A 25,739-nucleotide genomic window follows, 5' to 3' on the forward strand; every position below is an offset into this window, starting at 1 on the left:
AATTAAGTTAATAATTTAAAAAAGTTTGCAAGTGCTTCTGGGTAGCCATACGTAGCGTACGTACGCAATGCATTCCCGCCGGTTCCGCTGACAGACGGTTATCCGCCATTGGTAGACTAGGCTGTGATGGGAAAAGGTGGAGGTGGCTTTGCTAATTATGACGAGTACGACAAAATTACTGTCGTGGCTTAAATCCGCGAATGCGAGCGTGGATCAGGAGAGAGGGAGAACTGAAGAGGACGTGTGTGAGCCGAGCGCGGATGCTAATGACAGTGGCAAAACCAGCCCCAGAACTGCTAGCAAACGGCAGAAACCAGTGAGGAGGAAGTATGACGAAAAATACATAAAACTGGGATTCATTTGGAGCGGGACAGAGGAGCTGCCCAGGCCGCAGTGTGTTGTATGCGGGGACGTTCTGAGCAATGAGTCCATGAAACCATCGCATCTCAAACTAGTCTGGGAAATCCCATGCTGCTTTGCACAATCGTTCCGATCTGAAAAGACAGCATGGAAACTATGGTCTAAAGGCTCGCCTGAGTTAGGGAGCCAATCAGAGAGTGGGGAGGGGTGGAAAGATATGGTGTTATTTTTGCCTCATTAATATTTGTAAATGCACAGAAAGTGATCTACAAATAGTCAGTGGTTTGTACATGTGTTTTGATATCCACAAATGTAAATTTAATATTTGCAAATAAATGTGTACTTGTAAATATACTGTTTTTCATTTGCAAATCAAAAATACATTTGTAAAACTGACAATTCTGTTTGTGAAATGTGAGTCGCATTTGTGGATCAGCAATGACACGCATTCACCGCTTTTCCTCTGTGGCGTATTTTTGAGACACTGCAAAATCCACAAATGCAGACAAGATCCACAAATAGCCTCACATGCACATTCACGTCCACTAGATGGCAGTGTTCTAGGAATTGTCGAAGGAGGCAACAAGCTAGAGCATTCGCGCAAAAAACCTTAATCGAGATGATGAATCATGGACGGACAGCAAGGACAGCAGTCACCATACCCTACTGTAAGTACAAACAATTTGTCTTGTTCTGAATTAAGATATGTCTAGACCTTTTTGATTAATATGTGAATCACGAGGGCGGCACGGTGGTGTAGTGGTTAGCGCTGTTGCCTCACAGCAAGAAGGTCCTGGGTTCGAGCCCCGGGGCCGGCGAGGGCCTTTCTGTGTGGAGTTTGCATGTTCTCCCCGTGTCCGCGTGGGTTTCCTCCGGGTGCTCCGGTTTCCCCCACAGTCCAAAGACATGCAGGTTAGGTTAACTGGTGACTCTAAATTGACCGTAGGTGTGAATGTGAGTGTGAATGGTTGTCTGTGTCTATGTGTCAGCCTTGTGATGACCTGGCGACTTGTCCAGGGTGTACCCCGCCTTTCGCCCATAGTCAGCTGGGATAGGCTCCAGCTTGCCTGCGACCCTGTAGAAGGATAAAGCAGCTAGAGATAATGAGATGACATGAGATGTGAATCACGAATAAAGTAAACTCTTTTTTATTTTGACTAAAAGGTTTAGACTATCAGTTGATGCCAATAGCTAGCATACTAGGTCGGCACTTCTGTATGGCATGAAGTCTTTGCATTTCCATGTTCTTTAGTGCTGGATACTTTGCATCAGTGTATTCTTTGTGGGGAAAGTATTTTTGTACAGTTACGCTAACTATCGGATGTGGGGCTAAACTAACATTTACCTTGCCTCTTACTATAGGGCTAACGGTCCGTGTATCATCCGATCATTCAAGTATTCCATTCAATCTGGAAAACGAAAAACAAAAAAAACACTCAATATTTCGTTTTCCTGTTTTTCTGTATGACCAAAAAATGAGGGATTGGTGTTTGTTTTCCTTTTTCCAACTCAAAACAGAACAAATAATAAACAGGGAAACCAAAACGAAATAATAACTCTAATTTACGATTATTGATTTTCTCTATTCCCCACGCTACATTAGCCTTCCCATGATCCTCAGCGACAGTCCATCATCATCTCTGCGTCTATGAAACAGAAAAATTGCATGTGCATGTATATATCAAGTAATTTATTCATACATCCTATTCATTTAATATATTAAGCTGATGATCTCTTAATTATTATTATCTCAATATAATAGTAATCTGTACTTGAGTTGAGGGGGGATGGGGGGGGATGCCATCCTCCCGGAATAAAAAAAGGTCAAAATCATCCCCCCTCTAAAACGGGCATCCCCCCTCCCTTCCCTTGAGCAATTTTATCAATAAATGTGGACATTACTTCTATTTAACATTAGAATTAGAAATGCCATTCCACGTAGCTTTGCTGAAACTGAGCATACAATAAGCTACCACGAGAGAGGGCGCGCGCAAGCGAAGCGTTTGAGGAGGTGACATTCAGTTGGGGTTCCGTTATTTTTGATTTCATTCGGCGTCAGTGACAGCAGCGGATTGCAGCATCATGGCCAAGCGGAGTGGACAACAAGACCTAAGCAGGTTCGGCTTTAAGATCGCAAGAAAAAAACATTTCAGGAGGTAAGTCAAGAGTTACGAATATCAGTCCCACTTTCTGTGAGCCCACTATCATGCTGTAAAGTTCCCGATATGGAGCCTAATTTGTGGGCGGCGGATAACAACACAGCTGTCATAATGAATGCTAGTTTGGAGTCTAGCCAGCTATAGCTTACTCAGGTTCATGTTAGCTTTGATTTCTTGTATAAGGCCATTAATTTAATCAGCCTGGACGTTCGTTTGTTATTCTTCAGGCAACAAATTCTATTGACTTGATATGAAAAGATTCAGTTGTTCATTTACATTGCCTGCTGAGGTTTTAATAAATTATTTACCAAACAATTTAAAAGGAGCCTACCATGACTATGAAGTTACACTTCAAATTGCACTAGTCATGGTAGGCTCCTTTTAAATCGTTTGGTAAATAATTTATTAAAACCTCAGCAGGCAATGTAAATGAACAACTGAATCTTTTCATATCAAGTCAATAGAATTTTTATTCAAAGCTGAACATTGGGAACATTGAATTAAATACAGAGGTAGGTATGGAACCAATAAGCTAAAACAAGCAACAGTAAATTGTAAATCTTCAGCTGTTGGTTCTCCTGCTTGCTCCTGCTCCTGTATTGCCTCACACTCTGGGTCCTCCAGCTCCTGCCGCACTGTGTTGCAGTTGCTGCTGACTGTCATCTGGAATAAAGAGCAGTGGATAAGATAATTTAATTAAATATAATTATAATGTTATTTCTGATTTATTTATTATCTGAACGAGGATTTGAGCTTTGAAAAATGACCGGATTCTTTCTGTAACGTTGATTCCCGCTGTTATCTAGGTCACGTGACACCTTAACGTTGACGGTTACCAAGGAGCCGCCTTGGATACTTTGCTTCGATACATACCAGCACTTTGATACATACTGGATACAAGCTAGCAAAATGAGTTAAAAGCAGGCATCTTTGGAAAGTTTCTTTGGAAAGGGGAAAGGCCCATTGAGGAGACAGAAGAAGAGCCTATGACGAAGAAAAAGAAAGCTGCATTTTAGCAGACACTGTCGAGTCCTACACCAATCCTGCTCTGCCTTACATGTTGTGACCGGCTCTCTAATGAGGCAATGAAGCCTTCAAAACTGCTAGTGTCGTTAATTTTAGCCTTCCTGTCTTGAATAACACTTTTTGTTGCCTGAAGAATAACAAACGAACGTCCAGGCTGATTAAATTAATGGCCTTATACAAGAAATCAAAGCTAACATGAACCTGAGTAAGCTATAGCTGGCTAGACTCCAAACTAACATTCATTATGATAGCTGTGTTGTTATCCGCCGCCCACAAATTAGGCTCCATATCGGGAACTTTACAGCATGATAGTGGGCTCACAGAAAGTGGGACTGATATTCGTAACTCTTGACTTACCTCCTGAAATGTTTTTTCTTGCGATCTTAAATCCGAACTTGCTTAGGTCTTGCTGTCCACTCCGCTTGGCCATGATGCTGCAATCCGCTGCTGTCACTGACGCCGAATGAAATCAAAAATAACGGAACCCCAACTGAATGTCACCTCCTCAAACGCTTCGCTTGCGCGTGCCCGCTCTCGCGGTCGCTTACTGTATGCTCAGTTTCAGCAGAGCTACGTGGAATGGCATTTCTAATTCCAATGTTAAATAGAAGTAATGTCCACATTTATTGATAAAATTGCTCAAGGGAAGGGAGGGGGGATGATTTTGACCATTTTTTATTCCGGGGGGATGGCATCCCCCCATCCCCCCTCAACTCGAGTACAGATTACTATTATATTGAGATAATAATAATTAAGGGATCATCAGCTTAATATATTAAATGAATAGGATGTATGAATAAATTACTTGATATATACATGCACATGCAATTTTTCTGTTTCATAGACGCAGAGATGATGATGGACTGTCGCTGAGGATCATGGGAAGGCTAATGTAGCGTGGGGAATAGAGAAAATCAATAATCGTAAATTAGAGTTATTATTTCGTTTTGGTTTCCCTGTTTATTATTTGTTCTGTTTTGAGTTGGAAAAAGGAAAACAAACACCAATCCCTCATTTTTTGGTCATACAGAAAAACAGGAAAACGAAATATTGAGTGTTTTTTTTGTTTTTCGTTTTCCAGATTGAATGGAATACTTGAATGATCGGATGATACACGGACCGTTAGCCCTATGTTAGTAAGAGGCAAGGTAAATGTTAGTTTAGCCCCACATCCGATAGTTAGCGTAACTGTACAAAAATACTTTCCCCACAAAGAATACACTGATCCAAAGTATCCAGCACTAAAGAACATGGAAATGCAAAGACTTCATGCCATACAGAAGTGCCGACCTAGTATGCTAGCTATTGGCATCAACTGATAGTCTAAACCTTTTAGTCAAAATAAAAAAGAGTTTACTTTATTCGTGATTCACATATTAATCAAAAAGGTCTAGACCTATCTTAATTCAGAACAAGACAAATTGTTTGTACTTACAGTAGGGTATGGTGACTGCTGTCCTTGCTGTCCGTCCATGATTCATCATCTCGATTAAGGTTTTTTGCGCGAATGCTCTAGCTTGTTGCCTCCTGCGACAATTCCTATAACACTGCCATCTAGTGGACGTGAATGTGCATGTGAGGCTATTTGTGGATCTTGTCTGCATTTGTGGATTTTGTCTGCATTTGTGGATTTTGCAGAGTGTCTCAAAAATACGCCACAGAGGAAAAGCGGTGAATGCGTGTCATTGCTGATCCACAAATGCGACTCACATTTCACAAACAGAATTGTCAGTTTTACAAATGTATTTTTGATTTGCAAATGAAAAACAGTATATTTACAAGTACACATTTATTTGCAAATATTAAATTTACATTTGTGGATATCAAAACACATGTACAAACCCCTGACTATTTGTAGATCACTTTCTGTGCATTTACAAATATTAATGAGGCAAAAATAACACCATATGAATGCGCTGGTGTTCTTGGAGATGACTCTTTTGAGTGAAAAGCTTTCCACACAGTGAGCAATGATACGGCTTCTCGCCTGTGTGAATGTGCTGGTGTAGTTGTAGATTACGCTGATGAATAAAACTCTTTCCACACTGTGAGCACTGATACGGCTTCGCTCCTGTGTGAATGCGCTGGTGTCGTAGGAGAGCACTCTGATGAGTAAAACTCATTCCACACTGTGAGCAGTGATATGGTTTTTCCCCTGTGTGAATGCGCTGGTGTTCTTGCAGATGACTCTTTTGAGTAAAACTCTTTCCACACTGTGAACAGTGATACGGCTTCTCTCCTGTGTGAATGCGCTGGTGTTTTTGGCGGGCACTCTTTTGAGTAAAACTCTTTCCACACTGTGAGCAGTGATATGGCTTTTCTCTTATGTGAACTTGTTCATGTTTTTGGAGAGCACTCTGATGACCAAAATTTGTCCCACGTTCTGAGCAATGGTGAATTTCCTTTTGGTCATCATTGTTAGAATTGTTAGAAGTGAGAGTATCAGATAATGTTGGCTTTTTACTGGAGCCTTTGGAGGGTAGGTGAAGATCATGTTTATTATCTCCCGATTTGCATGGTTTCAAATACTCTTCATCCTGGCATCTCTGGATGTTTGTGTCTAGGTAAAATTGGGATGCAGAGGAAAGAGGTCATGTTGTGCAGGAAAAGAATTGCAACACAGAGTTGTTGACTTCTGAACAAGTGAAAGAAAAATATCAAAGTGAACATGAAATGTAACTAGATTATAAAATGCAACACCACTACCCCAGTGTCAAGGAATGTTTGAGGTTAAGTAAAATCATTTGGGATTCTCAATGAATGAAGATTTACTAATCTGTAATTCAAATAACCAGCAACAGAGAATAATTGGATCTGGGAATGGATCTGCTTGTCTACAAATTCACATGGATCAGGGTCACCAGCATGGACTACAGAGGGCTGTTGGTGATTTCTGTGATGAACATATCTACTTAAGTGACACTTCACTCGACACAAATCAGACAGTTCGTCAAACAGTTACCACTTCTCTGAAGTTATCTCCTGCCATGAAAACAAGTCAGCCACCAGATGGGTTAGCACAGCAAAGTAAACAGCACAGAACTAAGTAAAGTGGGACAGGTCAGTATGTGCCATACCAGATTAGAGAAGCTGACAGATCCTGTATCTTATATCATCAGAATAATGCAGTTCTGCAGTCCTCAAAGGAGCTACTTCAATGACAAATAATCCTCAACAGCAGCTTTAGCCAGCTTCTGAGGTGCTGAGACCAAACAAACAATTCTGAAAGTCTGAGAGTTAAGATACAGGAACCTCTATCTTGGAATATTGGTAGATTCAATAAGGTGCTGGAAAAGCAGCTCAGAGCAGCACTAGCCAGAGCCCAATGGATCTGAGTGGCCAAAATGTTTACATTCTTACATACTGATTTATGTACAGATTATACTGTCAAGTTTAATTTGCTTATTCATTTAAATTATACACCAATTAAAAAAAATTAAATACTGTGAAAAATTTTGCAAAACTGTCAATTCATATTAATAGATTTAATAAAGAAGTAAGCCAACATAAATACATAAATTAAGATGTCTCGGACCAGTCATTTAGTTAAAAGAGAAATGCAAGTCTATTAAAAAAGGGGCACGCTGCAATTGTTCAGATGGTGTGCCAGCCAGTTCCATTTGTAGCAAGTGCCAGATAAGTGACTGATCTGGACTGTCTCAAGCTGCAACGTGCCATATATTCCCTCGTGTGTTGCATACGAGCATTGAAGCAGCATTGGGGCTGGCACATTGGGTATAGGAGACATTTTAGGCTGAGAGTTCACAAAAATGATTAATGAGCCCGAACGTAACCAGACTGTCAAAGAGCAAAAACCTGTCCTTCATCTTCTCCACAAATGTTTCTTGATCCCATCCACAAGTCATTTTGAGAAAACAGTCAGTTCTTTTTTATAAATAATTTTTCCTTCCTTTTTCACCTGATGCTACACTTCTTTTCCAACAATATTTTTGTTTAAAGACAGGACACAATTTTCTTCATGGTCCTCACCAGGAACTGACATGAAATGCTTGTACAATCTACAGTATTTCAGAAGAACCAGCTTTGAGTTTATTCAGTGTCAAGTGGAATTTGTCAATGGGATGATGTTCTTTTTCCATCATCAGTAATAGTTTACCTTGTGAGTAATGACCTAAAGCACACTGGATGGTCTCGACCTACAACACCCAAGTGAACTTTTGGTTTTTTATGACCCATCATACCTGAATAAACAGCACTTTCCCCTCCAAATCATCACTGAATTGCCCTTGAGCAACTGCTCCCTGGGCACTGTAGCATAGCTGCCCACTGTTCTGAGTATGCGTATGCTCATTGCACACTTGTGTGCACATGCATGTGTTCACTGCTTCAGGTGGGTTAAAGAGGAGGCAGAGGAGGAATTTTACTGTGCCTCAGTGTACATGTGACAAAATAAAAGCTTCTTTTCTTCTTGGAGGGGATCTTGGGGGTTCCTGACTTCATGAGCACTATGGTCAGACTATACATGTTGGTCCTCACACCTGATGGGATGCCAGTGCCTGATCTGGATAAACAGTGACTGTCAGGGTTCCTCCATTGACACATACACTGCCTGGGCAAATACATAAATAAATAAATAAATATTTCATTGGACAACCTTTGGCTTTGATTACGGCACACAATCAGTACATTCAAGTAATCAACTAATTTCAATTTATTGGCACATAATGTTGCTGAGCCTAGACGTGATCAAATGAAGCAAACTCAAATCATAACACTGTATATTGGCCACTATGCATGATGGCTGCATTGCTTCATGCACTTCCCCTTCTTACCTTGTTGCACCCACCCGGACTCATCAAACCACATGAACTTTTTCGATTGCTCCATCTTTATGCTCCCTCGCAAACTGAAGCCTTTTCTTCCATTCGCTTCACTAACAAAGCTTTACTTCTGGCCACACAGCCATGAGGAAATGCTCTTACTTTCATGATTAAACATGGCCATAAGTTCTGCTGTTGATTTCAAATTCGCCAAGACTTTAAATGGTCTCCAATCACAGCCAGTCAAAATATTTTAAGGCTATCATTTCATTCCACAAAGAAGAATAAAACCATGTTCATTAAACATGAAAATGTGTTGCTGCATAATATACAGTGTCTTGCAAAAGTATTCATCCCCCTTGGTGTTTCTCCTGTTCTGTCGCATTAAAATGGATTTTTTTTTTTTGGGGGGGGGGGGGGGGGGGGTTGTTATCACCATTTGATTTACACAACATGCCTACCGTGTTAAATGTGCAAATTTTATTTTATTTTTTAAATTGTGACAAATTAAGGTTAAAAAACAGAAATCTAAAAAGTGTGCATAAGTATTCACCCCCTTTCGTATGAAACCCCTTAATAAGAGCTGGTCCAACAATTAACTTCATAAGTCACATAATTGGTTGATTAAGATCCACCTGTGTGCAATCAAAGTGTCACATGATCTGTCATATGATGTCTGTATAAATCAACTTGTTCTGGAAGAACCCTGACTCTGCAACACTCATGGATTAAAGCAAAAAAAAATTATCTGACTGAAAAAAAAAGCTCCATGTCGTTGGCTCCTCCACGTCAGCGATGCGTCAAATTTTAAATGCCGTGTTGTCCATTATCCCCTCGGCCCCTACTTATAGTATATTTACATAATTTTAACAATGACTAAAGCTAAGGCAAGACTTTACCATTGTCATTACTGGCTATAAATGATGAAACATCAAGTTTTCAGCGCAAAGTGCAAATTTATTTCAACAATACTTTAGTAATGCACAAAAGTGGTTAAGAGAAAAGTGCAAGTGCAGTCGAACTTGAACCATGCTTTCAAAAGAGTGGAACAGAAAGAAAAATAAGAAAATCTGTTGACATAAAACCAGGAAACAAGAAAAGTAAAGTGAAAGTTCACTTTTTCTGCTTCTTCGCAGTGAAGCCAAAGGCATCTAGTTTTTTGCCATTGCTTCCATAGACTTTTTTTATGGCAAACTACACAAAAGCACACACCTGCCATTTTCATCTTTTTGCACCATGAACTAAATGGCTTGCCATTATCGCCCATTTCATTTAGCCAAGCCCATCTCCACTTATTCTTTACCGTTTTGTCGATGTCTGACACATCTGTGCCTTCATTTAAAAGAAGCGCGTCCATGCTGGCAAAACCGAAAGTAATTTGACGCACTCTAGTGATGGAAATCGAAGGGCCTATGTCAGGTGGCCTTATACACAGTACTCGAGTTGGGGGGGGGGATGTGGGGGGAGGCATCCCCCTTCTGAAATAAAAATCTCAAATCATCCCCCTTATAAAACGGCCATCCCCCCATCACATCCCTTGTGCCATTTTACCAATTAATGTGGAAATTAGCCTACTATTATTTTAACAAATATTACTACTATTTCAACATTAGAGGCTTTGCGCAGTGATAGCCTACATGTAGCCGGATAAAAAAGACGCATATTTATTTATTCGGTTGCACCTCTCATTCACACCTATACGGAGGTTTCAGTCACTGAAAACAGCTACTTTCGCAAACTCTGGGCAGAGTGGAGATTTCTGAAAACTCCATCTTCAGACACGCATGTAAATCGGGAAAACGAAGCAGCAGTGGGCGAGAGGGCACGCGCGAATATAATGAGTCATAGGTGTGAATCTTTCACCGAATGCCAATTGTCCCGGTTCTTCATGAAGTCGCACGCGCAAATTCATTAGGTTAACTTTCAAATAACTGTTCTTGTGCACTTGCGACACCGGAGCCACTTTCCTGAATTTTGAGCTTCGGAATATTGGCTTCTTTATCTATTTAATCAATGAATTTATTTGTCACATGCATTAAATTACTAATGTAAAACATCTCATCTCATTATCTCTAGCCGCTTCATCCTGTTCTACAGGGTCGCAGGCAAGCTGGAGCCTATCCCAGCTGACTATGGGCAAAAGGCGGGGTACACCCTGGACAAGTCGCCAGGTCATCACAGGGCTGACACATAGACACAGACAACCATTCACACTCACATTCACACCTACGGTCAATTTAGAGTCACCAGTTCACCTAACCTGCATGTCTTTGGACTGTGGGGGAAACCGGAGCACCCGGAGGAAACCCACGTGGACACGGGGAGAACATACAAACTCCGCACAGAAAGGCCCTCGCCGGCCACGGGGCTCGAACCCGGACCTTCTTGCTGTGAGGCGACAGCGCTAACCACTACACCACCGTGCTGCCCTAATGTAAAACATCAGTAGCCTATTTAAGCAATAGCTGTTTTCTCCACTGTTTTCCGACTTTTTGTGCTTAGTGAATGAGACACTTCATTACACTCCACTGACTGACTGACTTCCAATTCTGGACTTTTTTGAAAATGTAAAATATAGGCCTACGAGATGTTTTTTTGGGACTTAATTCGCGTTGGTCCTTCACTATTAATTTTTGAGACTGACGAGGCACTGAATACTGTGGAATTATTTTCTCCTTACTATGAAGTTTGGCATGTTAAACAAGTGTCGGGAAATCTTGCAGCCTGACTCTGCAGCCTCCAATGTTTAAGCGAACTGCTGAAACCATAATTTTTAAAGATTAAATCGTAGGCTAATCAAACCAAAGAAAAAGACAGCCTTTCCAGAACGTTGTCTGCTGAAGCCTGTTTAACCTACAAAAGGCTTAATAGCAAAGGTCTTGCTGCACCTTCAACTTTTTCACCTGATCACCTTTCAATAGGCAAATATCATTATTACTATTACTACAAAAGGCCTAGTATTAGTAGTAGGCAAGTAACCTAGTTGCCTAGTAGTAGGACAGCCAAATAGTTTCATCAGTGGCCTACGCCGAGCCTCCCCAGGACTAGACAGTAGCGGAGGCTGTATTTATTTATGCCTATCTAGCGCAACAACTTATTCCTTTACATATACTCAAACATAGCACAAGAAAGGGTTCAACAACAGGCAATCACAGCAGCTTGGTGAAGTTCTAAATCACATCAGTGTCAGACCTATGGGCTCCCCCCCCTTTCTTTTTCCTTCCTCAGATCTGCATCAATCTCATTACTAACCTTTAGCGCTCCCAGTTGACGGAAATCTGTCGTAGCGACGGAAAACTTTAATCCATGAACACTACTAAGCAAGCAATATGAAAACCAAGGAGCCTCCAAACAGGTCAGAAACAAAGCTGTGGAGAAGTATAGATCAGGGTTGAGTTATTAAATAAATAAATAAATAAATATATATATATATATATTTTTTTTGCGGTGCAGTTTCCATCAAATCCTGCGCTCTGATTGGCTGGTGAGCAAGTCTGTATCCTATGGTACGGACCCCGATTACGGACCTCTGGCGATTCGCTTGTTCACAACAACAACAACAAACAGTAGAATTTGTCAACATTTATCTTTTTTTTTTTAATAAGATTTATTTATAAGATTATCAAAAATCTTATAAATTTTTTGCCACAACTTCTCAGGAAAATAGCATTAATTTTACATCATGGACATCGATAATGACAATCTTCACAGCGAAAGCGAGTTTTACTACCCTGAGAAAGAAGAAATAAAAGAAAACATTTCAGGAGAAAGCTAAAAACCTCTAACTTGCTAACGCAAGCAAAAACATGGCTGAATCCTGAATGACTCAATTTTGCTTAAATAGGGGACTACATAGGTGGCAAAATGTAGTTTTTTTTTTTCCTGCCATGGAAGTGCACTTGTATACCGAGGAGGAAGCAATTTACATTACAGCCATGAATGAGGATTCAAAATGGTGGCTCCCCTTGGCTCGGTTTTCCCTTTTGGGCGCTCTCGTTTTCTGTTAGAATTTGGTAAAGAAAAAATATATATTATTTACCAGCTTAAAGGGCTGATGACACGTTTTTGACATCTTTGGCGATGTTTTATAACATAAAAAGTAATTCCCGATGATCCATATATTAATTCACAAAGGCGCCTATTTTACAAGTTATGATAAAAAACGCAGCTATTTTGGCAAATTTGACGGGGCTGCAGCACCCAGGAGATGAATGAGGAGGAGGGGCTATATGACGTCAGCGAAAGAATCTTCCTCCTCACTTACCAGTTTGTTGTTGATGCAACAGGTGTTCAGTTTATCATTATTAGTATTATTATTATACATTATTATTATTATATATAATAGTATAGTAGCTATGCCGGATCCAGCAGTCGCCTGGGACAAGGCGACTCCTCCAAAGACAGTCCTCCTGTCAGAACATGTGTTGAGAAACGACATAAGATAAAGGTACGTAGAGCTATAGAGTGCTCCGACATGATGCTAAAAATAGTAACCATGCGGTCTGCGTGGCCATCTTGGAAGTGACTCGCTCCAGAGCGCTCATAGAGTACACATCATAGAGTACACATTCATGATAATCATAAATGTAATCATAAAGTCGGCATGATATCAGTCATGTATTTGCTTGTGAAAGCTTGTGGCTTTCATGTAACTGCCACCTAGCAACGAGAGGCAAAGGGTAAAGAGGGTAGGCTATCATAGATTCTATTCGGAAGAGATCAATACATGATTGCTTAAAAATTAGGTATTTTAACAATTTGCATCTGTTTTGTGATTATCGTGACACTTGTGTGTTATATAGAACTGTATGTCTTATCAGCACATCGAGGATCTTCCACCGGAGGCTTTAGCAAGTACTCGTAGCAACACTACACTTTACCCTTTGCCATGCGTTGTTAGGGAATGGTAGCAAGTACCCCAATGACCGACTTCAAGAATATGTAGAAAAAAAATTAGAAATTATACTTTCCAAAAGTCATTTGAGCTTAGTGTATTGCATTTCCATTTATATTGTAGGTTCTTGCTGATGTTTATGACGCAGCTGCTGAATCAGAAGCTGCAGAGTTTGTATGTACGAGTTGTGAACATTCACATTATTATCAATCTCATTTATTTAAAATCAGATAAAATCATGCCATCATGATCACTGCTTAAAAGTACCAGTATTTGGTTGTTCTTTTGTTCAGAACTGTGATGCCAGCTTCCAAGTAGACCGGCGTTTTCATGCGCCATTTCCATTGAGTAGAACAGCCAGTGAACCGCAGCGTGTTCTTCCGCTGACGTCACAGCATGGCCGCGAGCCACGGACCCAGTTTTCTTGCGCTGTGCAATTAAAAGTTGGATATTCGCGTAACAACAGCTTCTTTTCACGTAATTATAACAGAAATCTAACATGTTTGCCATGTTGTATAGTTTATTTAAGAAATTGCGTAGAGTCATGTTCGTGTCATCAGCGTTTTAAGGTCGGGCCGTATGGTGAAATACCGTAACCTCGGCCTTGAATACTGACCTCGGCCCAGAGGGCCTTGCTGAGTACTTTCAAGACCTCGGTCACGGTATTTCACGATACGGACCTCCTAGCTGGTAAATAACTATATATCCCAAACTTTGATTATCCCACAGAGCACAATTAAATCCATGATAGCAAAATGGAAAAAATATGGCATGAGAGAAGAATATGGCACCTGACAAGAGAAGGCCGCCCACCAAAACTCACAGACCAGGCAAGGAGGGCATTAATCAGAGAAGCAACAAAGACGCTAAAGACAACACTGAAGGAGCTGCAAAGATCCACAGCGGAGATGGGAGTATCTGTCCATAGGACCACTTTAAACCGTACACTCCACAGAGTGGGGCATTATGGAAGAGTGGCCAGAAAAAAAGCCATTGCATTAAGACAAAAATAAGAAAACATGTTTGGAGTTTGCCCAACAGCATGTGGCAGACTCCCTAAACATGTGGAAGAAGATTCTCTTGTCAGATGGCACTAAAATTGAACTTTTTGGCTATCATGGGAAACACCATGTGTGGCGCAAACCCAACACTTCCCATCACCCTGAGAATTATGCTGTGGGGATGTTTTTCATCTGCAGTGACAGAAAAGCTGGTCAGGATTGAAGGAAAAATGGATGGCACTAAATACAGGGCAATCCTGGAGAAAAACCTTTGAGTCAGCCAGAGGATTGAGACTAGGACAAGGTTCAAATTCCAACAGGACAATGACCCTAAACATGCTGCTAAAGCTACACTGGAGTGGTTTCAAAGGAAACATTTAAATGTTTTGGAATGGTCTAATCAAAGCCCAGACCTCAATCCAATTGAGAATCTGTGGCATAACTTGAAGACTGCTGTACACCAACGCAACCCATCTCACTTGAAGGAGCTGGAGCAGTTTTGCCCTGAGGAATGGGAAAAAATCCCAGTGGCTAGATGTGTTAAGCTACTAGAGACATACAGTGGTGCTTGAAAGTTTGTGAACCCTTTAGAATTTTCTATATTTCTGCATAAATAGGACCTAAAACAACATCAGATTTTCACACAAGTTCTAAAAGTAGATAAAGAGAACCCAGTTAAACAAATGAGACAAAAATATAATACTTGGTCATTTATTTATTGAGGGAAATGATCCAATATTACATAGCTGTGAGTGGCAAAAGTATGTGAACCTCTAGGATTAGCAGTTAATTTGAAGGTGAAATTAGAGTCAGGTGTTTTCAATCAATGGGATGACAATCAGGTGTGAGTGGGCACCCTGTTTTATTGAAAGAACAGGGATCTATCAAAGTCTGATCTTCACAACACGTTTGTGGAAGTGTATCATGGCATGAACAAAGGAGATTTCCGAGGACCTCAGAAAAAGCATTGTTGATGCTCATCAGGCTGGAAAAGGTTACATAACCATCTCTAAAGAGTTTGGACTCCACCAATCCACAGTCAGACAGATTGTGTACAAATGGAGGAAATTCAAGACCATTGTTACCCTCCCCAGGAGTGGTAGACCAACAAAGGTCACTCCAAGAGCATAGCATGTAATAGTTGGTGAGGTCACAAAGGATCCCAGGGTAACTTCTAAGCAATTGAAGGCCTCTCTCACACTGGCAAATGTTAATGTTCATGAGTCCACCATCAGGAGAACACTGAACAACAATGGTGTGCATAACAGGGTTGCAAGGAGAAAGCCACTGCTCTCCATAAAGAACATTGCAGCTCCTCTGCAGTTTGCTAAAGATCATGTGGACAAGCGAGAAGCCTATTGGAAAAAAAGTTTTGTGGACGGATGAGACCAAAATAGAACTTTTTGGTTTAAATGAGGAGCGTTATGTTTGAAGAAAGGAAAACACTGCATTCCAGCATAAGAACCATATCCCATGTGTGAAACATGGTGGTGGTAGTATCATGGTTTGGACCTATTTTGCTGCATCTGGGCCAGGATGGCTTGCCATCAATGAATTCTGAATTATACCAGCGAATTCTAAAGGAAAATGTCAGGACATCTGTCCATGAACTGAATCTCAAGAGAAGGTGGGTCATGCAGCAAGACAATGACCCGAAGCACACAAGTCGTTCTACCAAAGAATGGTTAAAGAAGAATAAAGTTAATGTTTTTGAATGGCCAAGTCAAAGTCCTGACCTTAATCCAATCGAAATGTTGTGGAAGGACCTGAAGTGAGCAGTTCATGTGAGGAAACCCACCAACATCCCAGAGTTGAAGCTGTTCTGTATGGAGGATTGGGCTAAAATTCCTCCAAGCCGGTGTGCAGGACTGATCAACAGTTACTGGAAACATTTACGCTACATTCACACTGCAAGGCTTAATGCTCAATTCCGATTTTTTTGTGAAATCCAATTTTTTTGTGAGGTCGTTCACATTAACAAATATATGCGACTTGTATGTGATCCTCAGTATGAACGAAAAGCGACCTAAAAGTGTTCCGCATGCGCATTGCAGGATACGACGACGTCACACGCAGTGAGCATGGCCAGTGGTTACGGAAGTAAAACCCCCCAGTTGCGGGATGACCCATCCAATCTAGCTTGAATAGCTGCATCCCCCCCAAATGGAAATCAGCTCCCTAACCTCTGCGTCCTTCCATTGAGAAGATTCAGAACCTTCACAGCCCGAAGCGTCCCTCGCATTGATGTCATGCGCAGGGGCGCAGATACGTTTTTTGAACTGGGGGGGGACAAAAAACTGGGGGGGACAAAGCTGCCAGCAAACCAACCCCAACCCTGATATGCCTGTCAAACTTGTTGTTAGTAACCATAGCAACCAAGCTCGAGCTCGCAACCTGTGCAGTCTGCGCAGCTCAACCAACCGAATATCAGTCTTTGTTTTGTTTTATGTGAGTTGTTGCAACTATGTATACACTGCCGTGCACCTCAATAAACCGAATGGTAATTAGCCTTTTGATTTTTCCGTGAGGTTTGCCTTATGCAAAGAAAGACAGCATAGAAGTTTTTTCCGCCCTATAAGTGGGGGGGACCGAACGAGGTGAATTTAAATCTGGGTGGGACGAGTCCCACCCTCTATCTGCGCCCATGATTATGCGCCATGTTGTTGTAACTTTTTTTGAGAGACCCGCCGCCTACTTCAGTGCAGAATAGTGACGTTTGTGGCTTGTTGATGACGTGTAAGTCGGATGAATGCGACCTGGCGGTTCAGACTGAAGTCGCCTATGAAAAGAGCGGATAGGAATTGGAATTAGGACCACATATCCAAACGGCCTGGGTTGGATTTGAAAAAATCGGATCTGTGTCATTCATATTGTCAATAAAAGATCGGATACAGGTCACATATGGGCGAAAAGATCGGATTTGAGTCACTTCAGCCTGCAGTGTGAACGTAGCCTTTGGTGCAGTTATTGCTGCACACGGGGGTCACACCAGATACTGAAAGCAAAGGTCCACATACTTTTGCCACTCACAGATATGTAATATTGGATCATTTTCCTCAATAAATAAATGACCAAGAATAATATTTTTGTCTCATTTGTTTAACTGGGTTCTCTTCATCTACTTTTAGGACTTGTGTAAAAATCTGATTATGTTTTAGGTCATATTTATGCAGAAATATAGAAAATTCTAAAGGGTTCACAAACTTTCAAGCACCACTGTACCTCAAGAAACTTGCTGCTGTAATTGCAGCAAAATATGGCTCTACAAAGTATTGACTTTGGGGTTGAATACCTATACACAGTCCAGATTTCTTTTTTTTTCACTGGAATTGTTTGTGTCACAAATTTTATACAAGCAAACAAATAAATAAAAAAAATAATTTGCACCTTTAAAGTGGGAGGCATATTGTGTAAATCAAATGGTGCCAACACCCCATAAGTACATTTTAATTCCAGCTTGGAACACAACAAAACAGTAAAAACACAAAGGGGGATGAATACTTTTGCAAGACACTGTTTTTACAGCATCCTTAGTAAATGCTTGGTCATGGTCACAGTTGATTTAAATTAGGCGACGTGTTTGTTCTGTATTTTGGGAAAGAGAACCAAGTGGCCAACTACTATGTTTGGAAATCGCAGGCAGGTACAAACAAAAATAATAAGAATTTGGGGAGAGAGGAAAAAAAAAAAATTCACCACACCACTCATTTCCGTATTTGAGCATGCTGACACTTCTGCCATTTCTAGAGCTACACATTTTTCCAGTAAACCAGAATACACTCATGCCAGTCCACTGTCAGGCATCATGGACCCACACATGAACAAACTCATTCACACCTAGTGGCAATTCAAGCATAGCCTATTTGCCCATATCTGAAGGAAACCAGTGGACCCAGAGAAAATCTACACAGACACGGGGAGAACATGCAAATCTCAACAGAGACAATAATCTGAGCTCAGGATCAAATCCACATCCCTAGAGCTATGAGGCTATGAAAATGCACCACCAGTATTCCCCTAAACCTGTATACACATATTTGGACACCTGAACATCACACCCATAAATGCTTGTTGAGCATGTCATTCCAGAGTCAGTCCTCTTTGAGAGGAGTGAACATGTAAAGAATCGCATCAATGGAGCTTGAAACAAGTGTTATTCTGAAGCGAATGTTGGGGCAGCTATTTAAAATGTATATACTTAAAGAAAAAACATTTAGTTATCCTCACTCCTAGCTATGATATTAAAGTCTCTATAAATATAAAAACCACGCAAGTTAATTTAGTCGTGATTTGGTGATTAAATTATCTGAAACAGAGGCTCCATCTCAAAATAACCCACTATTGTACTTTCAGTGCACTAGATACTGTGTCAGGTAGAATAATCAGTGAGAGTGTTATTGAGCTCCTGATCTCGTACAGAGGTAGTCTTTATTGTCAGGATCTTCCTCTTTAATTGAGAGAACTTCAGGTGCGTTCTCAAAGTTGTTTCCATGGTTGTAGATGTTCAACTCCAGTGTCTCTTCTTTCTTCACACAGACTCCTTACACTTCAGATGTCCCTCCATCTGAAATCTCGATTTTCACGTCTTCATACAGCTAAAGATCAAACAAGAATAACACTTATTCAGAAAAGACTTCAGATTTCCTTTTTCATTACGCTACGGTCACACTACAGCTCGCAATGCTTTGCAATGGGTTATCGATTAAAAGAGGCGTTTTGGTGGCGATGCTTGACAAGGTACAGGTGAGCTAAAAGTTGTGGTCACACAGCAGGCGAACACTTGACCCTCACAGCTTCACGCACTTGAGTCCGGTGCAGCTTGTGTGGCTATGCACTCTCACGGAGTGCGTTGTGTGCGATCATGGGACCCAGTCATTATGGGAAACACATGATACTGATTTGAGTTCAAATCCGCATGCGCATATAAGGATGGTGTATTCACAGAGACTTTGCGAAGTATCATCATCGTCACATTTGTTTCTAGCCATGATTATGACTCTGGTTAAATACTCTGCTTTGTTTTGCTTTTGATTTCATTTGTTTTGTGTTACTCTGGCCTTGCCTCACATTTTCTTTTTGTAAATATCACACCTGCTAATAAACATTCTTCCTACACTTAGATCTGCTAAGATCGCATACTTGACAAAATACTAAACAAAGCCTCTGGGGAAATGGTGCCATATGTGCGTGCGGATTGCGCTCAAATCAGCATCAGGTGTTTTCCATAATAACTGGGTTCCAAGAGCGTGCACAACGCGCTCTGAACAATACCCAAATGTAAATGCACTTTTTAAATCTCGGGGAAGATTAGGCTATGCCAAGCCGTTCTGCTGATGAGTCTCCTGCGAGCATCGTGGACGTGGATTCAAGACAAATACATCTCAAGAGGCTCGAAGAAGGTTCCCCGAGCTTCAGGAAGTATTCCCAAACCCACCTGCGAGTATTCCCTACTTAGTTTTTCAGCGAAAACCTTGCCACCAAATTGTAATGCAGGCACTGGCATTTTTCACAATGCTGTTGGTCACTCACAAGACAGGGACACCAAAAAAACAACTCGCGAAACTTTGACATTTGCCTTGCATCACACGATTGGTGGCGATGCTACCAATTTCTCATCGCCAAGTATTTGCAAACCCATCGCAAGCTGTAGTGTGAGAAGGGCCTTAGGTATTATTAGGTTTTGGGTGATTAGCAGGACAGCTTGTAGGCTGGCAAAGAAACAAGGCAGCAAAATACAAAGACTGGTCAAGCGTTAAAGTGCATATTCTGGACCAATTTCATTTTTATATATATATATATATGAAAGTATGTCCCTTTACACACTCATCCAGAAGGGTAATTTTGCACAAGGCCATCTGTCTACAGCAGGAAAAAATAAAATAACAAAACGTGTCTGGAAAAATCGCAAGGGAGTCTGGAGCCATATTGATCCAGATTCGTGACATCATGTGAGGATCCGCCAGCAGGCTGAGAGACAAACACAGGAACACCTAATTTAGAGTATAGTCTCTCTTATTTCTTACCCTGGCAACAGTCAACTTGTGAACTGCCGATTTTCTTGGTCTTTTTCTCGGCTCTGCTTGGTCCTCGGCTTGAAGGGCCTCAGTGGATGCGGCACTTCGCCTTCTGTCAGGGGAGATGAACACGGCTGGCTCCTTTGGTGACGCTGATGCAAATGAAGATGGTGTTGCTTTGGGCATTCTAACAGACGGAACTGCCTCTTTTTTCAGATCAAGTTGCTTCTTGAAGCCCATTTCCCACTGCAAATAGTTCTCAAAGTTGTCGGGCTTTATGAAGCGAGCCCCGCATATGATGCTGTGGTCTGTTGTATGTTGCCAGTTTTTCCGGGTGCCTCGCACAAAGCGCTCCCATGTCCCTCTCATTGTCCGGTCTTTTGGAAAACGATGAGTACTAATCCCATCAAGATTGGTGTTGCTACACCCTCCTATGATAACCATTTTAATAATTAGGCTATAACGTTGAAGAAATTTGCAGAAAACCACCAGGTTGTTTTCTCATAAACAAAGCAGCGTTGACGTAGGATTCAGAAGGAGGCGTCCCGCACGCGACGTCACGAAAATCAATATTTGCCGGGAAATCCAAATGCCAAGTTTTTTCAGAGGCGGACCAATTCGCCTCAAATGGCTTGATTTCAACTGAATTTTTCTGGTATTGCGCAAAGTAAAAAAAATTGCAGAGAATTCAGAATGTTACAGATATTTGACCAAAGTTTAATATAAGAGAATTACATTGATCTTGCTCCTGAATTTACCCGTGATATGCACTTTAACCTCATTCTTGAGCTTTACCTGTGAGGGATCAGGAGCCTGAGAGGTCCTGGAGGAGCACTGTCTGTCTCCTGCTGAACTCATTATAACAGCTCTAAACAAAGATAATATCATTAACACCTTTTGATATTTCCATAAAAATAAAAACTAGAGGATTATGTAAAGCTGCTCATGAAGCTTTAAAAATAATTCATGTTGAGGTTGATTGTTAAAAGGTTAAACAAAAACATAAAACTACAAAAAAAAAACTAGGTGAAGTAAATTTATACGAATTGGTTTTTTATCTTGATTAGTGCAAACCGCTCGTAAAAAGTGACTCTGAACAAGTTAAAATTATTTCAATACTTGCAACAAAAATAAGCAGGTTATGCTCACTAAAACACATCACAAAGGCCGAATTCCAAATCTCTCCTTACTGGATACATAGTGCACTACATAGGGAGCACACAGCATTCCATCATACTGAATGTAGTGCACTTGAACAATGGACACCCATTTGGGATTCGGCCTCACAGCTTTATTTTCGCTTACCTCAGGGTTTAAAGCGCAACGGACATTCAAACAAAGGCAAAACAATGCATTTGTATTTTTAATTGCATTAGATATAACCTACACAAGACATTTTATTCGAAATATTTAACGTAATGATGACTGGCGCTGTTATCTTAAGATGTTCCAGCAAGAAACATGCAACGGTTTTTCTTCTCCAATGTTTTCTGGCAGTTGGTGCAGCAGTTCTTAGGCGCTTTACCGCCACCATCTGGTCTGGAGGGCCATAGTAACTACTAACTAAAATAAACTCCCGGCCATATGTCGTGAGAGCCAACCTGATAACCTCAGAATATGGAGGAAAGGCTCAACCGAATTCTCGCAAATTTTTATCTAGCTCATGAAAAAAAAAAATCATCATAAGATAAAACTTTCATCTTTCAACTTTCATTTTTTTATGAAATTCATTGGTTGGACCAGCTCTGATCTAAAGGTTTCATACGAAAGGGGGTGAATACCTATGCACATTCCAGATTTGTTTTTTATCTTAATTATTGTTTGTGTCACAATAAAAAAATTGCACATTTAACGTGGTAGGCATGTTGTGTAAATCAAGTGGTGGGAACCCCGCAAAAATGCATTTTATTTCCAGCTTTTAATGTGACAAATCAGGACAAACACCAAGGGGGATGAATACTTTTGCAAGACACGATGTACTGTTCTGATGCTGATGTGTACATGAAAAGGACACACTCTAGACAAGATTGATATTACCCAAAGCTTAGATAATGTAAAACAGGAGCACTGACAAAATCATGACCTAAGGAACAGATACGTGTACATTACGAGTTAGCAAAATACAAACACTTAAGCATTACGAGTAAACAAAGACTCTTACTGAAATCACAGTCAATTGATTTGATGTTACTGATTAAATCTTGTATAATAACCATGGAAAAATACAAGAGAAAATATATTAGTAGACGATAGGCAAAAAGACTTGAAGAATTAAAAGGTTGGTTTTGTTTCTATTTACATGCGACTCAAGTTTACTGGCGAGTAAACTTTCTGGTTGCTCACTGGTTCTGTTCTAGTGTAATGCTGCTGGATTACACTGATATTAGTAGTGCAGTAAATGGCTGACTTGTGTGGTGAAGGCTTGTGTGATGACTACTGAAGTTCAAGCAAAAAAATAAATAAATGCAATCAATGGTCTAATTTTAAACACTGCGAAAAGTTTACATATACTGCCTTCCACAAAAATCAAGATAAATATAAAATGAAATATACCTTTCAAAATATAAATTAATTCCAGGAAAAACAGTAATAAACAAACATAATTTGACAACTTGAAACCATGCAATGTCTCAGAGTCCATGCACTCGTGCGTCTTAAATGTAACTGAATAAATGTGTTGCCTCTCTGTAAGCAGTGATTCTACTTTTCTCTGGTGCGAATGCACAGGTAAATGCAGAGAAGACCCTAATGAGTAAAACGCTTTCCACACTGTCAGGAGTGATGAGGCTTCTGTACTGTGTGAATGCGCTGGTGTTGTTGGAGATTACTCTTTTGAGTAAAACTCTTTCCACACTGTGAGGAGTGATATGGCTTCTCCCCTCTGTGAATGCGCTGGTGCCGTTGGAGAGGAGTCTGATTTGTAAAACTCTTTCCACACTGTGAGCAGTGATATGGCTTCTCTCCTGTGTGAATGCGCTGATGTTTTTGGAGACAATCCTGTCGAGTAAAACTCTTTCCACACTGTGAGCAGTGATATGGTTTCTCTCTTGTGTGAATGCGCTGGTGTTGTCGTAGATTACTCTGATGTGTAAAACTCTTTCCACACTGGGAGCAGAGATATGGCTTCTCTCCTGTGTGAATGCGCTGGTGTCCTTGGAGATGACTCTGATTTGTAAAACGCTTTCCACACTGTGAGCAGTGATATGGCTTCTCCCCTGTGTGAATGCGCTGGTGTTGTTGGAGATGACTCTGATTTGTAAAACTCTTTCCACACTGTGAGCAGAGATATGGCTTCTCTCCTGTGTGAATGCGCTGGTGACGCTGAAGATCACTCTGTAGAATAAAACTCTTTCCACACTGTGAGCAGTGATAAAGCTTCTCCCCTGTGTGAATGCGCTGGTGTTTTTGGAGATGAGTCTGATAAGTAAAACTCTTTCCACACTGTGAGCAGAGATATGGCTTCTCCCCTGTGTGAATGTGCTGGTGTTGTTGGAGATTACTCTGATAAGTAAAACTCTTTCCACACTGGGAGCAGAGATATGGCTTCTCCCCTGTGTGAATGCGCTGGTGTTGTTGGAGATGACTCTGATAAGTAAAACTCTTTCCACACTGGGAGCAGTGATATGGCTTCTCCCCTGTGTGAATGCGCTGGTGTTGTTGGAGATGACTCTGATAAGTAAAACTCTTTCCACACTGTGAGCAGAGATATGGCTTCTCCCCTGTGTGAATGCGCTGGTGTTGTTGGAGATTACTCTGATAAGTAAAACTCTTTCCACACTGGGAGCAGAGATATGGCTTCTCCCCTGTGTGAATGCGCTGGTGTTGTTGGAGATTACTCTGATAAGTAAAACTCTTTCCACACTGGGAGCAGTGATATGGCTTCTCCCCTGTGTGAATGCGCTGGTGTTGTTGGAGATGACTCTGATAAGTAAAACTCTTTCCACACTGTGAGCAGTGATATGGCTTCTCCCCTGTGTGAATGCGCTGGTGTTGTTGGAGATTACGATGATGAGTAAAATTCTTTCCACACTGGGAGCATTGATATGGCTCCTCTCCTGGGTGAACTTGTTCATGTTGTTGAGCACTCCGATGACCAAAATTCGTTCCATGTCCTGGGCAATGGTAAATTTCCTTTTGGTCATCATTGTTAGAAGTGTCAGAACTGAGAGTATCAGACGACGTTGGCTGACTACTGAAGCCTTTGGAGGGGATCTGAAGACCGTGTTTAACATCTCCCAATTCGTATGGCTTCAAATACTCTTCATAGTAGCATCTCTGGATGTGTTTGTCTAGGTAAATGTGGGGTGATTAGGAAAAAGGTCATGTTGTGCAGGAAAAGAACTGCAACAGAGAGTTGTTTACTTCTGGACAAGTGAAAGAACAAAAATTCAAAAAGTGAACATCTCATCTCATCTCATTATCTCTAGCCGCTTTATCCTTCTACAGGGTCGCAGGCAAGCTGGAGCCTATCCCAGCTGACTATGGGCGAAAGGCGGGGTACACCCTGGACAAGTTGCCAGGTCATCACAGGGCTGACACATAGACACAGACAACCATTCACACTCACATCTACGGTCAATTTTAGAGTCACCAGTTAACCTAACCTGCATGTCTTTGAACTGTGGGGGAAACCGGAGCACCCGGAGGAAACCCACGCGGACACGGGGAGAACATGCAAACTCCGCACAGAAAGGCCCTCGCCGGCCATGGGGCTCGAACCCAGGACCTTCTTGCTGTGAGGTGACAGCGCTAACCACTACACCACCGTGCCGCCACTGTCAATTCATATTAATAGAATTTATTAAAGAAGTAAGCCAACATAAATACATAAATTAAGATGGATAAGACCAGTCATTTAGTTAAGAGAGAAATGCAAGTATATAAAAAAGGGACACGCTGCAATTGTTCAGATGGTGTACCGGCCAGTTTTATTTGTACCAAGTGAACAATAAGTGACTGATCTGGACTGGCTCACACTGCAATGTGCCATATATTCCCTAGTGTGTTGCATACCAGCATCAACATAGCATTGAGGCTGGCACATTGCTATAGGAGACATTTCAGGCTGAGTGTTCACAAAAAAATAATTAATGAGCCCGAACGTAACCAGACTGTCAAAGAGCAAAAACCTGTCCTTCATCTTATCCACTAAGGTTTCTTGATCCCATCCACAACTCATTTTAAGAAAACAGTGCATTTCTTTTTTGTAAATAATTTTTCATTCCTTTTTCACCTGATACTACACTTCTTTTTCAAACAATATTTTTGTTGAAAGACAGGACACAATTTTTTTCATAGTCCTCATCATGAAGTGACATGAAACGTTCGTATAATCTGTAGTATTTTGACATAACCAGCTTTGAGTTTATTCAGGGTCAACTGGAATTTGTCACTGATCTTTTCAAGATGGCGCCAGTGTGTGTGGCCTGCCGTCTGTCTCTGCCAGCGTTGTGTGTGTTTGTGCTGTATCTGTCACTTGTCAGTCTAAATGTCTACTCGCTACT

The 25,739-nt window shown here is 41.1% G+C and overlaps 1 long non-coding RNA gene and 1 pseudogene across 1 annotated transcript; both read right to left on the bottom strand.

The window, feature by feature from the left end:
• Window positions 1-25,739, bottom strand: part of LOC132890979 (zinc finger protein 850-like) — a 127,935-nt pseudogene that overhangs the window by 58,072 nt on the left and 44,124 nt on the right.
• Window positions 17,420-21,721, bottom strand: LOC132890980 (uncharacterized). The gene is made up of 3 exons (XR_009655254.1): window positions 21,541-21,721; window positions 21,031-21,103; window positions 17,420-18,816 (listed from the first exon to the last, which is right to left on the bottom strand). It is a non-coding gene; the product is annotated as an uncharacterized LOC132890980 (long non-coding RNA).

This window comes from Neoarius graeffei, chromosome 8, assembly GCF_027579695.1.
Source record: "Neoarius graeffei isolate fNeoGra1 chromosome 8, fNeoGra1.pri, whole genome shotgun sequence".
Lineage (NCBI taxonomy): Eukaryota > Metazoa > Chordata > Actinopteri > Siluriformes > Ariidae > Neoarius > Neoarius graeffei.